This window comes from Vigna angularis, chromosome 2, assembly GCF_016808095.1.
Source record: "Vigna angularis cultivar LongXiaoDou No.4 chromosome 2, ASM1680809v1, whole genome shotgun sequence".
NCBI classification, from domain to species: Eukaryota; Viridiplantae; Streptophyta; class Magnoliopsida; order Fabales; family Fabaceae; genus Vigna; species Vigna angularis.
In genome coordinates, this window is record NC_068971.1 from 24,152,321 (window position 1) to 24,168,410 (window position 16,090).

A 16,090-nucleotide genomic window follows, 5' to 3' on the forward strand; every position below is an offset into this window, starting at 1 on the left:
GTGTCTCATGCTATGTTCATTCAACGGCTATGATGCAATTCTACAAATCATGCACCGCTTAATGTTTTTTTATTTTATAACTATACCAGGCGAAACATTCATTTCTTTTATTTAAATTGTACTATTACTTAATAGGTGTTTCGGAATTAATTTCCTACTTTCTCACTGTCGTTTTTATATTCATAATAATGACTGTATTAAAAGTTTAATATAGGTTCGTGATAGATTTTCAAAGAATTTTTTATTGCATTGCTTAAATTAAGGAATTAGGCGTGGTTTTCTTTATATAAAGAGTCACTTCTTATAAATAAAAAAGTAACTTGTTGTTTAAAATATTTAATTGAAAATTAAATTAATATGAAAATAAAAAAAATAAGCCACTTGAGTGTTGTATCATTGAAATAAAATATGAGTTTGTCGTTTAAAAAAAGTATTAAGTTGAATTGTTCAGTTACTATTGTATAAAAACAATACATTTTTTGCATAAAATCTATTAAAAAGTATACATAGTATTATATAATATTCATGGGATAAATGGAAATTAAAAAAATATTTTGTAAACAATATGATTAAACAACAGTGTTTCATTTTAAGGTAAACATCCCATGTTTTAGCAAGAAAGGTGAATTTGCATGAGGCTGTAGATTTGTTAAAATTGTCTAATTTGATTGAGAAAACAACTTTACTTAAAGTTTATTATTTAATATTTGAATGATAGAGAAGGTAAAAGAGTTAATCGAATCTCTCCTAGACGATATTAAAATTCTCCAAAATGATGTTTTGGACAATAAGAATATTCAATGATTTTTTCCCTTTTGCTTTTTTGCAAGTCTTGTGTTATTATTTATTTGCTTCTGCACGCTTACTTTTGTAAAATGGCCTACAAGTTTAATATTGCACTTTGCACCCTTTGAGGAAGGTAAGGTTTTCTATGCAAGAAGCTACTACCTCTTTCTTGTCATTTCAAGGCAGAGATTGTGAACCCCCAATCCCACCTGGTCCTCTCAGACCCATGCTCCTATCACCGTACACGTGTCCTTTATTAGTTTTGAATGGCATCATGTGATTGGATATGAGGTGGGTTTGTATGAAAGAGCATGCACTGGATGTGCATTTTCGGGCGCAATGGATTCCATGTCTTGTGGGCCATAGAAGAATAGAAAAGAAGAGATAATGATAGTGAAGATTGAAGAGAAGAAAAAACAAGAAAAAGGTGAATCCATGTCTGATGAAAGAATAGTTCGTAAGCTAAAGGGTGCACTCACTACAGTGACCTAGGCTGGGAATGAAAGTGCAATGGAAATTATTAAAAAATTAAATATAAATAAGTGCAGTAATATGAAAGAGCATATATAATTCTAATATATCCTTAAAACATCTTATTTTAAAATCATATGCTTACCTGTTTTAGGCTTTAAGGATATAAGATCTTAAAACCACTTATTTAGTTTTTACTTTAATGATAAATATCATAAATCAAGAGCTTTATAAGTTTAGTGGTTTATTGAGGAATTTATTTACGATAAGGTGCTTTTTTTTTTCAATAATTATTATGTAATAAAGGTTACATAGATTGAGTTACAATTAAATAGTTATAGTTACTTTATCACGTCGTTGTTAAATAAAAAGAATAAAAACATTGTTTTTTTTACTATTAACTATAATTTTTGATTTAGTAGTTATTGAAAGTTTTACATTGACTAAAGATAAAGTCAATTTATTATATATAAATGGATATCAATTTCTTACATAAATCAAAATTATATACATAAAGTCTACTTCTTAAAATGATATCAAAACCATGAATTAGAGCTTATCATAATAAAATTTGTTGTTTGTTGAATCTATTATTCTATTTGTTATCAAACCGCTAAGTCTCATGCTCAAGATGTATATGCAATGTGTGAGAGGTATGTATTGAAAATTTCACATCAACTAAAGATTTGGTCAAATTTTAAATATATAAGTAAGTACAAACCTCATTTTATAAGTTAATTTATAGGGTTGAGTTAGACTTAAAGTCCACTTCTTAGTCGTAGTAAACATTCAATCAAACAATTAATATCATAGCCAAGATTGTAAGTTTGATTTATAGTGGAGCAATTGTCACAAAGGCTTTTATGAAAAAACAGAAATTAAATGGGATAATCGATTACCACTTATGATAATGGATTATTCTAGAGCGTTTTTGAAATATTTTAGCACTTTCTTGAGTGATCTTATACAAGTTGTCTAAACTAAGTCCAATACACAAATTTAAAAGACTTCTTACAACTTAAGACTAAACTACAAGTCTACTAATCTCATTTGCGTGTTTTGAGTTCTTTGAAGTTGCTTTTTATCATCACCAAAATATCATGTTCTTTAATTCTTCTCTTTTTACTAACAACATGCTTGGATGAGGATTTTGTGATTACATGATTAATCTAACTAGAAACATATATTTTCTAGAAACAAGTGTGTTTTTGAATTTGTTTAAAGACAATGACTTAAGAAATATTGAATATTATAGTTAAGTATATTATTTAGTATGATTTGACTATTCTTAGTTATTGTGAAATATAATTATGATATTTTTATTCAAAGTTAGAGGGTTGGAGAAACACTTAAAACATGTTTATTTTTTAGTAAGAAATTGATAAGGAATACTTTCAAAATTCAAAATTTTTTAAGTTGTTGGTTCTATTGGATGAAAGCAAGCATGTGATGTATGAAGATATCTCATGAGACAAGTTAGTAGCTCAAGTGATATTTAATGCTATATAGATGCCAATGTCCTAAAACCTTAGAACAAAAGAGACATTATAAAATATTTCTCTCCTATAAGAGTTTAGTTGTTCAAGAGACCATTTAGACATTTAAGGAGTGTCAATTGTCTCTCTTAAACCATTCCTCAAGTGTTAAAGTTGTTACACAAGAGATCAATATTATTACTTAGATGATTTTTTGTGGCTTCCGTGAGTGAGAATCATATTGATTCCTTCTTCCATAAAAGAATATCTCTCAAGCAAATGCATTTCTTAAACAATATTGTTTTAATGTATGATTCAATGATTTTTAATATATATATATATATATATATATATATATATATATATATATATATATATATATATATATATATATATATATATATATATATATATATATATATATATGAGTTGTATGCAATTGAATAAAGTAAATGTTTAAAAAAATGAAAACTGAAAAGAATACTTAAACATTGATATTATGTCAAACATGATGCTCGTATGAAATAGGTGTTACTAAAAGAGAATGTTAGGATTAAATTTATGTGAGTTTTGATATTTAGTATTCGAGTTATTATTGGAAGAACATTCTAGTTTCACTTATGATATAAATTACATAGATCAAGATATCATCTCTGAGAAATTGATTGATATTTTTTAACATAATTTTGTTTAGAATATATGACGAGTTATTATATTATTTACATATAAATAATCATAACTATAAGAGGGTTTTAATATGAATTTAAGTGTTAGTTTTGCTTAATATTGATCATTTCATATAGGTAGTAGATTCTTAGTTGTTTTTTAAAATAATAAATGAGTTGTGATTTTTTAAAATAATAAATGAGTTGTGATTTTTTAAAATAATAAATGAGTTGTGATTTATATAGCTTCTTATTCCTTTATTAAGTGAAAGAATGAAGTCTTATTTGCATAATTTTTTCTTTCTTTTGAAGTAAAGAATGATGGAAAATTTATATTTTTAATTAAATCTTTATTTGAGAAAAGAACATATGATGAAGATGTATTTATATTTTTGTTTAATTGTATAATTGTTTTAGTTTATTCTAGTTAACTAATGAGTACTACTTGTGTTATTATTATAGTGATATGGTCAAATTTTAGTTGGGGAACCAATAATATTACAGATATAAATAACAATCTAAAACAAAGATGACTGAAATTTTAAAATTAAGTTTTCTTAATGTATATTTTTGTTTTGTAAAAATCCCAATTATTTAGTTAAAGACCACATTATACGAATAGATGAATTGTATATAACTTTGAAATTAAACTATGTATAAAATAATAGTTATAGCTAAATAGGTGGGAACGTTATAGTAATAATAATAATAACAATAATGTTAACTAATAATACATATACATTAATAATATTAAAATCAAAATAATTTTATAAATGAAAAATATTTCTCCTTCATAAATACCCTATACCTTAAGTATAACTTAACCACTATTTATATATATATATATATATATATATATATATATATATATATATATATATATATATATATATATATATTTGTACTTAATTAAACAATTGTAAGAAATTAGATTATTTAATTGTATTTCCATGTTTTTATTAATTAAATTTTTAAATCCTTAAAAACATTATGACATTATATATTTATATATCCTTTTAATATATTTATTATTTATTTATTAACATATAATATGATTTAAACTGTAATTTATTAATATTTAATGTTATTTCTCTTATCATCTAACTTTACTTAAAAATTAATCGTAATAAAGAATTTATTTAAGTAGTAAATATATGTTAAATTTTACTTACAGATGCTATTATTATTTTATACATAATACTTTATATGCGGCTATTATATTTGAGTTAACCAAAAAAATTAATTCTCTCTTCTAATATTATTGATAGGGATAACAACAGGTCGGGTTGGATATAAATAGTATCTATCTACAATCCGACAAAAAAAATTCATTTGTTACCTAGTTGCTACTTGTCTAGATACCCATTTAAAAAATACTTGTAAATATTTTAAAATTCCTGTGAGTACGTGTATGGATAGTCGCAAATATTTAAAATTTTTTTTTAATAAATTATTAGAATTAAATTTAAATAAAATTACAAAAAATATATATAATATAATATAATATAAATAAAAATTTAATTTTAATTAAATTTAATATTATAAAATATAAATTAATTTTAATTTTAATTAAATTTAACTTAATATAATATAAATTAAATTTTTATTTTTATTTTTTGTGGATAGTGAATATCCGTGCATACTGATAGTATAATATTTACATCCGATCTGTTTATAAGCTGATATTAAAATACTTGTAATCCGTAGATAATAAATATATGTGGATATTAATTATCCATCACGGATTTTATTTATGAATTTTTTTAGTATCCCTAACTATTGATGAATCTTCTAATGAGGATTTTATTATAAAAATATAATAAGTGATGAATCTTGATTGATAATTTTTGGAAATACAAAATAATATATTCAAAGTGAACTTAATTTTAATGTTTTATTTTTATGTAAAGTTATTAGAATTTATTCTCCACTTGTCGCATGTAGAATGAGAGTTTCTCTTCTCCTATACATGAACAAATATACGAAACAAGTGCATTATCTTTAATCATTAATTTATCCTAATTTTGCTCTCATTGATAATACAATGGATTTGACAATTAGGTAGGAAATCGATACCATCTCTACTCTAATAAAGCTCTGTTACCACACAACATCATATTTAAGTCAAATCCATGTAAGATATTGACTTCACTTCTTATTTAAAATGTTAAAGACAAACTTTTTTATTTTTATTCAATATAAAACTTAGAGTCAAACTAATTAAAGTTTGTTAAGATTTAGTTAAATTTCAAATCTTTTATAGATTTGCATATTTTAATTAAGTCACTATTAGATTTTTTTTATTAATACTCAACATTTTTATAAATTTTAATTGAGTCATTATTGATGTGGTTGTAATAGTATTTTGTTATCTCTAAATTTTGTTAAAACTTAGTTATATTTCAAATCTTTTATAAATTTGTATATTTTTAATTAAGTTGTTATTGAATACTCAACATTTTTATAAATTTTAATTGAGTCATTATCGATGTAGTTGTTATAGTATTTTGTCATCTCTTTCTTATCTTCTCTTGTGAATAAATATAAATTTTAATTATTAATATAAAATAATATTACACTAATGAAATCATATCAATCAATAAAAAAAATTAAAATCACAAAATTTCAATTTGAAAATTAAAAAATAAATATCCAATAAACAAAATAATAATAATAAAAACTCAATTAAAAATATACGAATTTATAAGATATTTAACACTTAATTAAGTTAATATTTGATAAAAGAATTTACAAATGTACCAAAAATGGTTAATTGCTTTGCTTAAATATGTGCAAATACAGTTAAATCTTATTTTTAACGCTATTATATACGACCATTAATAGTTAATAAAATTTAAATTTATTAAATATCAATAATTTTGGAATAAGAATAAAAGGTTAAAACATCAATAGTTGTAGAAGGGGGAGAGTGTCGAATAGAAAATATATATGTTTATAAGTTTAAAAAACCAATGTATTAAAAATATAAGTTTAAATATATTTTTCTATATAAAGTATATATTTTTATGGTAAAAAATAAAAGAAAATTCGTAGAAATACTTTGGAATACAAACGGCGATTATTTTGATGAAGAAAATAATAATAATAATATCAACAACTATGGTCTCTTATCTTGTTGATGTTTTTGGTAGTCCAAACACAAAATATATGCTCACATCAACTCATGGTTGGTTTAGTACAGGCAATGAAGATAAATCATGTGCACCACTTTCTTGCAAGAATTTAATCCCATGAACCATAAACTTCCTTAATCAAACAATGAAGAACAAGCAAAATTGTCAAGATAGTGTCATATATAATGCAATTCTATTAGGATTTAAGGTTGTATAAAAAATTATAACAAGATTAAATAATCAACACATGATATTAATATTTGTTTGAAATAAAGATCAAAAGAATAATATCTATTTTTTTTCTTATTTATTTCAACGAGATTGATTCAACTTATTAGCTTGAAAAGTTTAGTGTCCATTTCTGTGTGGTTAAATTTGATTTAGACAAAAAGGCATAATTGCACAAGGGTCATTGACTGTACTTAAAGGGACATTTTTGTTCTAGAAAAAGAAAATTTGATGTCATCGACAATGTAACCAACTGGATTCTTAAAAATACGACTCTTCAATTTATCTAAATTATGTTATTTATGACTTATTAATGTTTTATTTATATTTATCAAATCTCTTCTTGAAGATTTTCTAATTTTTATTTAATAGACAACCATTTTAATGGTAAAGAAATATAAAAATTGATTAATGATATTTTCTTTACCAACATCAAAAGTGTTAAAAAATAAAGTTGTATAAATTATTCTCAACCTAAAGTTAACCTTCTTTGTCACCCCACACTCATAAGTTTTTACAATCTTTAATGCTCAACCTATTAGGTTCATGGAAGTTACAAAATCAGGAGGATTAATGTTGATTGTATTTTTTAATTTTAAATAAAAAAAAGTTATAACAAAAAGTAACAAAACAAACTTATTTTGTAGAAGATAATATCTATCAAAAGTTAAACTTTAATTTTGAGTTAAATTTAATTTTAAATATTTGATATAATTAATTTATTTTCACAATTCAAACTAGATAAAAAGTAAACAAGAATATTTTCAAAATCTAAATCTATCAAAATTAATCCAGAAACTTATATTATTTTATATTGTTTATGTTGGATCGGTTAAGTATCCTCGAGGTGGTTCGATTCTTCATCTCATTCTCTCTAATCAGTGCACTCCTATCTTCATGATGTTTGGTATTTCTGGGTTTCTCGTTCGTCCAAGACCATTAAGAGATGACACCTGCAAAAGGTATTCTTATGCTCAAGTTAGTAAGGGTCTGAGCATTTAGGTATTAAATGCAGCAATCAATTTAATGAGCTTTTACTTACCATCGGCCTAATTACGATCTAATCATATAATTAAAAAAGTTGATTTGCACTAATCTCTACAAGCATCCTTAATCATGCTAGTTGTGTACCCGACATTCTACTGATTGGTCGACCTTTATAAGGATTTACAAAAAGGTGCCAATGGCTTTCCTCAATGTCCTAATCGCTTAGCCAAATCAGGCTAATAATTCAAAATTGAAGTTGACTCGATTGATACATATTACCCTAGTGAAGTATTTACTATACAAAGACGCCCTAAGCTCGAGTGATGGGGAACTCACTACAATGGGGTTAATACTGTTTAGAAATGATTCAGTAGCATTCCTCAGTATTGATGGCTGATTGGGTAAATTTGAAAAAGTGACTGTTAGAAATCAAGGAGTTATGACGCCTCGTTCCATGAACGGTTAGTTTTGACATCAGATGTGAAGTGTCAGATCTCCTTGGTCGTTGAATGCATCTTGATATGACGTTTAGATCTTTATTTTCTTTTAGGATGACTATCATCATTCGCCCTTGCTCTTTAGTAAGATTGGCACTAAACCGAGTGATTTGTCCTTTTGCTTAGCTAGTTCTGAGTTCTCTAGTTTCCCCTTACAACTTTATATGATCTTTACTATTGGTTTATGGGTCAAGATCTTTCATTGGCACCTCTAATCGACATATCTTCCTGGATGAGGCATACAAGGTCACCTTTAGGCCCGTAGCATAGCATTCTCTGGCCGCCTTTTGGTCCATGTATATTGCGCATATTTTACTATTGTCAGATGAAAATTTCATCGCTAGGTGAGGTGTGGATACTATATCCATAAAGGTGTTTAAGCACGGGCGACTGGTTTCTAATCGCATTCGCAAATCCAGGTATCCCCGTGTATCCATCCATTCATCAAAAAATTTAATAATCTGCTCATTGTAAGGCACAATGAGGTCTTCAAATATGTCCATTTTCTTAAAAGTTTTCCAATATAAAATGTTGACTGAACTACCCTGATCGATTATTACTTTTCCAATGTCATAATTTGCAAACTCGATTGATATCACCATTGGATCATCCTGATTAGGGTCACAACTTTAAAGTCTTCATCCATAAAAGTGATAAAAGGCATGCTTTTGACATGCCTTTTCACTAGGTGCATTGTTTTTAATGCTTAGATATGCCTTTTATGAGTGGATACTGATGATCATCCTCTTACAAAACCTCCCGAAATCATATTGATTACACCTATTAATGAGCGATTTATGCTTCTGGTCCTGCTACGACTCGACGAATCGGCTCTCTTCGCCGATAGGTCCTTCGAGTTTCCTTCCTAAGTGAACGACTTCTTGGCATGTTACGCTTGTGAGTGGAGCTTCTTTCAGTGTGTTTGACCTTCACAAACTTTTTTAAGTGCCCTACTCGAATCAATTCTTCAATTTTATCTCGTAGGGCAGCACACTCCTTAATGGTGTCTTCGAGGTTACGGTGTTATAGATAGTGTCTATTATTGTTTGCATTAGGGGCTGACTTTCTTCCTAGGTGGGGGTAGGAGTATCGTACTTAACACTTATTCCATAATTTTTGCTTGTGAAGCATTTAGAGGAGTATACTGATGAAAGTGCGGTCCTTTAATCAGTTCCTTGGACAATGTGTCACCTTTCCCGAATAATGTTTTTATCTCCTCTTGTCACTAGTGGATGACTTGGATCTCATCCGCTTAAGAAAATCCCTCATTTCTTTCACACGTATTAAATTTGTGGCTCTCTACCTTAGCTTGTCAAGGTTCTTAGCGGGCTGCATACATAAAATTTTAGTGAATGGTCTAAGCCATAAATTTGTGATTATGTGGTGCATGGCCATGTTAAGACTAAGATTCTTGATCTGCAAAGTCACTTTGCTAAACCGATCCATGAAGGCTCGAAGGGGTTCTTCCTTTTCTTATCTAACATTGACCAAGGTGATTGAAGTCAAGTGGTGCGATTGGCTCTTGGCAAACTATGGTCCGAACTTCGATCGGTTTGTTGTGAAGTAGTTTATAGAGTTCAACGAAAGTAGTGAAAACCAGGCCAGAGCCTCCCCTTTGAACGAGGTAGAGAAAACTCTTCACCATATAACATCAGTCGTCGTATACACCTCCATATAGTACATGAAAGTCCTTATGTATTTGTCCAGGTCAATGAATCTATCATACTTCTCAAACACCGATATTTTTCAATTTCCAAGTAGAGGGGACTACAATTCCCAAGGTGAACGAAAGCATTTTGATCGTGTCTATGGTTGTAATGGACGAGCTATGGTCTTTACTGGCTACAAAGCTGCTCTCCTAAACTATACAATCAGGTTCGTCACATGGTTGCTTGATTGGTCTTGATAAGGTCGAGGTGGAGGGCACATGATCATTTGTGCCTCGTCCTTGTCGCAAAGCTATGTTTTCTCCACGCAAGGTTTTCAAGTCTTTCTCATATATGCTTTGCATCTCATATGTCCGCTTCTATAGGCTCCTCATAATCTCCCTAGGGTCCATTTGGTCGTTCGAGGCTTCTTCCAATACAATGTTGCTCGTCATATTCTTTGTAGTTAGGGATGGTAGAAAAATCCGTACCTGTGGGTAAAATTCGCTACGGGTATTTAGTACCCGCGGGTAAGAGGTACCCGCTTGTTAACGGGTCGGGTTCGGGTATCACCCTATCCATACCCGCGGATACCCGCTACACGTTTGAGAGATGAAATTACAATTTTATCCGGTTAAGTTTTTTTACTTTTGTATACTCTCTACCGTCAAGTTGTTCAAACCCTAACTTTCTTTCTCACTATTGTCGCAGGTTATCTTGTGCGAAGGCTCTGGAACTTCCTCCTTTGTAAGCGTACTTTCTATCTGTAAGATATTATTTTCTCATATTTTCTTTCACGCAGGTAATATTAAATGCTATGCTTCATTTTGTGAAGGTACGTTAAGGATCTGATTCAATTTGGAGTTGTATACTACGCTCTTGTTTGTCCACAGCCTCCTTCGGCGGCTACTGAAGAACAAATTAAGGTATACAAAGAAGTAACGAAACCTTCGGTATTGCGCCAAAGAGCTTCTATCAAAGGCAAAACTGTGCGAGAGGCACATAAAACTTTCCGTATAACTCACGCAGATCAATTTGTTAAGCCTGGAACGTATTTGCGAGTCCATGTGCACCCAAACGCTTTCCTAGGTACACTCAGAGAGTTTGTTGGAATGAATTTACATTTTAGATTATTTTTGGGAATATGTTATTTGACATTTTAAAGCCTTTTTTAGGTGTTATGAGATTGACTGAAGATCAAGGATGACAGCTGTGGCGGAATCCTATGTAGTTTTGGATAAACCTGCTAGTACATCAGTATGTAATCAATTCCACATTACAAACTCAAAGTTTATTAATTCTCGTATATGTGCACAATACAATGTTTCTGTAATTATTTATGCTTGATGGTGTCGAAACCTATAGTGAGTCAAAATTTGATATTTAGATCAGGCTAGATGATTATCGACTGGTTTTTTTACTCATTATTTGTGCCAGTCCTCAGCTTTCATTATTTGTTCTAACTTTTTGGTTTTACAGAAGTCTCAGATTCAACATACTACAATCGTAATTGCATTGCATCTAACATTAAGATTGGCCAGACTAGTTGAATTTGTTGGTGGTAGGACACAATTGGTATTGGAATTTAGGAGGCTGAAATTTAGAAAATAGGTTTTCAAATGTGATTTAAGGTTTGAGGAATGGTTAGTAGAAAAGAACAGAGGTAAAAATATACTAACTTAGACTAACTGAGAGCTAGCTAGGTTTGCCTTGTGTGTTTTTTGTATTGCTTTAGCTGTGTTCATGGTCTAAGATTATAGCCTTGTGTGCTTTTCTGTATTTAAGTTGAAATGGATTTCATTGTTAATTTTGATTAATATATTCTAATGTAGATTGTGGATAATGATCTTGTTTCAAAAATATACAGCAAAGCCTGAGCTACTCCAAAATTGTTGTTGCTTTTACTAAGAGAAGGGAATTTGACAAGATTCTAATATACTCTAAGCAAGTAGAGGCTTGTTTATTAATCAAATTGTACTGATTTTTTCTCATTAGATTATTTGGTGTTTCTTTTGTTAATTTCTTTGATATTGTTCTAGCCTAGACTATTTTAATTGGTCGCTTTTTTGTGGTTGATAATTCTCGTTACTTTTGGGCTACAGGTTGGCTGAATACCTGACTATCTCTTTCTTTTGCAAACAATTCTCCAAACAAATCCTTAGGTACGAGAGTGCCCCTGAATTTGTCATCCTCCAAAAATTTCTAATAATAATATTGTTATTCATCCTCCCCTGAAATTGACTTTTCTCATCAGACTGTGGATAATGTTGTTGCTTTATTATTTTTATTTATAATAATGTCTGCCTAATAATAAATTAAGTTAAGCGTTAAAATTTTATGTTATGTTTTTATTTTTACTTTATTAGATTTTGTATCTGAACTTACGACTTTAAATTTTTCTAGCGTCAATTAATTATCTTAAAAATATTCTACAAAAGTATTTTAATATGAAAATAGTTTTACTATAATTTAAACTTCACTCCACATATTTTAAATTTGAAGAGTATTTTTATTATCCAAGACTTTGTTTCGCATTTGATATCTGGACCGTCAATATGATTATTTGGATTCTACATTATACATTATAATAATCAACTATAAAAGCAATTCTCTAGACAAATCCTCAACTATAAAAGCGATGGATCAGTTTTGTAACTTATTCCATCCCCTGAAAACGTAGCAGTAGAACTGAGTAACTTATGTTGATCAATTTTTTTTAGGATGTCTACCCAAGATACATTTTCTCTTATAGGAGATGACCAAGAAGGACAATTTATAGAACCTAATGTAGGAGATTCAAATCAAAATGATGTTCCTGTAGATTCAAATCAAACTGAAAGTTCAACTCCTACTGTTAACTCCAGAAGATTATTGTCAGATGTTTGGAATCACTTTAAGAAACAAAAGGTAGATGGGAAATGGAGAGCGATGTGTAATTATTGTTCCAAAAGTCTTCTAGGTGAGGCAAAACAAGGTATGTCACATTTGATAAACCATTTCAAGAGTTGCAAGCTTCGAACAACACGGGACATCCGACAATCATTTTTAAAAACACATAAAGAAGGTAGTGAAACTGTAGTTGTTGGCAATTATGTGTTTAATCAACAAATAGCTAGAGAAGCACTCCATAAGATGATAATTCTACATGAGTATCCAATGTCAATGGTTGATCACATAGGCTTTAAAGAATTTTGTGCTGCTGTACAACCTCTATTTAAAGTGGTTTCTCGAAACACCTTAAAAACGGATATTATGAAGGATTACATTGCCGAAAAAGAGAAATTGAAATTATTGTTGTCAAGGATTCAAACCGAGTTGCAATTACAACTGATATGTGGACTGCTAGTAATCAAAATAGAGGCTACATGACTATAACAACTCAATTTATTGATGATTTGTGGAGGCTACAAAGTCAACTTGTGAGGTAATAACACTATACTATATTTTAAGTGTATTTTTTAGATTAACATTGTTCTTTTTCACTAAATTAATAAAATATGACTTTCAATTTTAGGTTTATGTATGTGCTTGCTCCTCATACTAGTCAAGTTCTTGCTGAATTGTTGGTTGAATGTTTAATGGATTAGAATCTAGATAGAAAAGTTTCTACTTTGACAGTTGATAATTGCACTACAAATGATGCTATGATTGATCGCATTTTAGACAAGATTTCACCTAGGTCTCTCATTTTGGGTGGCCAATTGTTTCACATGCGATGTTGTGCACATATATTGAATTTGATTGTGAAGGATGGTTTGTCCATAATTGCTAATGTCATTGAAAAGGTCAGAGAAAGTGCTAATTTTTGGACAGCTACACCTAAAAGAGAAGAGAAATTTATAGAGACGTGCTCCATTGAATATTCCATTCAAAAGAAAATTAGTTGTTGATTGTAGAACTAGGTGGAATTATACATTTTTAATGCTTCAAGTAGCCATATAATACAAAGATGTATTTACAAAGATGTATTTGATCGTTTATCACAATGAGAGAGCGCATATGATTGGCAAATGGCAAATGAAATTTGCCAAAAGTTGGAAATATTTTATGATGTGACACTCTTGTTTTCTGGTACCTCTTATCCAACTGCCAACATTTTCTTTCCAAAGGTATGTGAAATTAAGTTGACTTTGATGCAATGACTTAACTCTCCCAATTCTATTATTCACCAAATGGCTGCATCTATGGTTTTAAAGTTTAACAAGTATTGGAGTGTGATCAGTGGAGTGATGGCTATAGGTATTGTCTTAGATCCCAGGTACAAAATTGATTTGTTGGATTATTTTTTCCCTCAGATATATGGCAATGAATCTGATTGTGAAATTGAAAAGGTGAAGATTCTTTTTAAGGACTTGGTAAGAGAATATGAAATGTGCATCAAAGGTAAGAAGTCAGTTTCTTCATGTCAAAATCCGAACATAAATGTAGGCCAAATTGTTGATGGAAGAAAAGATGCTTGGAGGAGAGATTTTGTAAAACATCAGATTGCAAAGAAAAATGAACCAACAAATTATAAGTTAGAACTCGATTATTACTTGGAGGAACCGACACTACGGATTCAGATGAAGGATTTGACATTTTAATTTGGTGGAAGACTAATGGATTAAAATATCCAATCTTACAAATGATTGCAAGAGATTTTCTAGCCATTCCTATCTCAACAGTTACTTCTGAGTCTTCTTTTAGTACCGGTGGTCGATTTCTTACTCCACATCGGAGTAGATTACACCCAGACACTTTAGAGGCATTGATATGTGTTCAAGATTGGCTATGGAGTGACATACAAGGTAATTAAATGAACAATTCAAATTACATATTTATATTCATTCAAATGATTGGCTATGACAAATGAATTTATTTTCCTTTTTCAAGTTCTTCATAATTGAAAGTGGTAACATGAAGCTTAATACAATACTAGAGGAGATAATTGATGATGATGTTAGTAGTTTTGTTTATAATATTGTAATCTAATTTTATTAATAGTGTCACTTTGTCATTTATTGATGACTTTATTTGTATTTATTTGTTTCAGGAATTAAGTGGTCAAAATGAAGATGTGGGAGAACAAACATAAATCTTGAAGTGTTATTTTTAGAACAATTATTTCAATTTAAGTTTTAATTTGTACTAATTTGAATTAATTTATATCAATTTGAATTAATTTATATTAATTTGAATTAATTTATATTCATTTGAATTAATTTGAATTATTTTTACTATTAATTTGTATTAATTTGAATTTAAGTTTTAACTTTTATTTACTTATCCATTGACTTTTCTTGGATATATATTTTAAATATTATATTTTTTTTGCAATTTAATTTGAACTTTTTCATTTAAAAACTTATAAAATAATTTTTTTTAAATATTGGCGGGTTAAAAACGGGTATCCAACGGGTATCCGCGGGTTGAAAAAAATCCGCAGGTTTTTTTAAGGCGGGTATCCAGTGGGTAGCGGGGCGGGTACAATTTTACCAGCGGGTTGGGTTCCGGGTAGGCACTTTCCGTGCCCGACCCGTTGCCATCCCTACTTGTAGTCACCATGTGAGGTTAGAAATGTTCGTTGGGTCCCACAGTGAGTGCCAAAATGTTTATGTTGGACTAGTTGAGTATTCCTAACTACAAGGTGGTTCGACTCTCCACTTCCTTCTCTCCAATCATTGTACTCCTATCTTTGGGTTGTTCAATGTTCCTAGGTTTCCCGTTCGTACAAGATCGTCAGGACAACACTTGTAAAAGGTACTTTGATGCTCAAGTCAGCAAGGATTTGAGCACTTATGTATTAAATGCAACAATCAATGTAATCAATCACTTTACTTGAACCCTTTATTTATACAAATTGTAATGGTGTTTTACTTACCACCAGCCTAATTATGACCCAATCATCCCTTAACTATAAATACCAAATTTGCACTAATATCTGCAAGTATCCTTAATCATGCTAGTTACGTACTCGATTAGTCATTCTACTCATCGGTCAACCTTAAAGATTTGATACTCATCGGTCAACCTTAAAGATTTGACAGGAAGACGTCAAGAACTTTCCTCAGTGTCCTAATTGTTCAACCATATCGAACCAATCCTTCAAAACTAAAATTCACCCAACCAATACATGTTACCCCATCTATTAGAAAGTGAGTTTATGCCTAACTCATCCCCACAAAACCGGCTTGTAAGGTGAGGTTTGCACCTCACTTATAT

The 16,090-nt window shown here is 29.4% G+C and overlaps 1 long non-coding RNA gene across 1 annotated transcript; it reads left to right on the forward strand.

Annotated features, from left to right (window-relative positions):
• The first annotated feature begins 10,702 nt into the window (after positions 1-10,702).
• Positions 10,703-14,891, forward strand: LOC128195458 (uncharacterized). Its single transcript, XR_008247028.1, has 3 exons — positions 10,703-10,978; positions 11,065-11,146; positions 11,992-14,891. It is a non-coding gene; the product is annotated as an uncharacterized LOC128195458 (long non-coding RNA).
• The last annotated feature ends 1,199 nt before the right edge of the window (positions 14,892-16,090 follow it).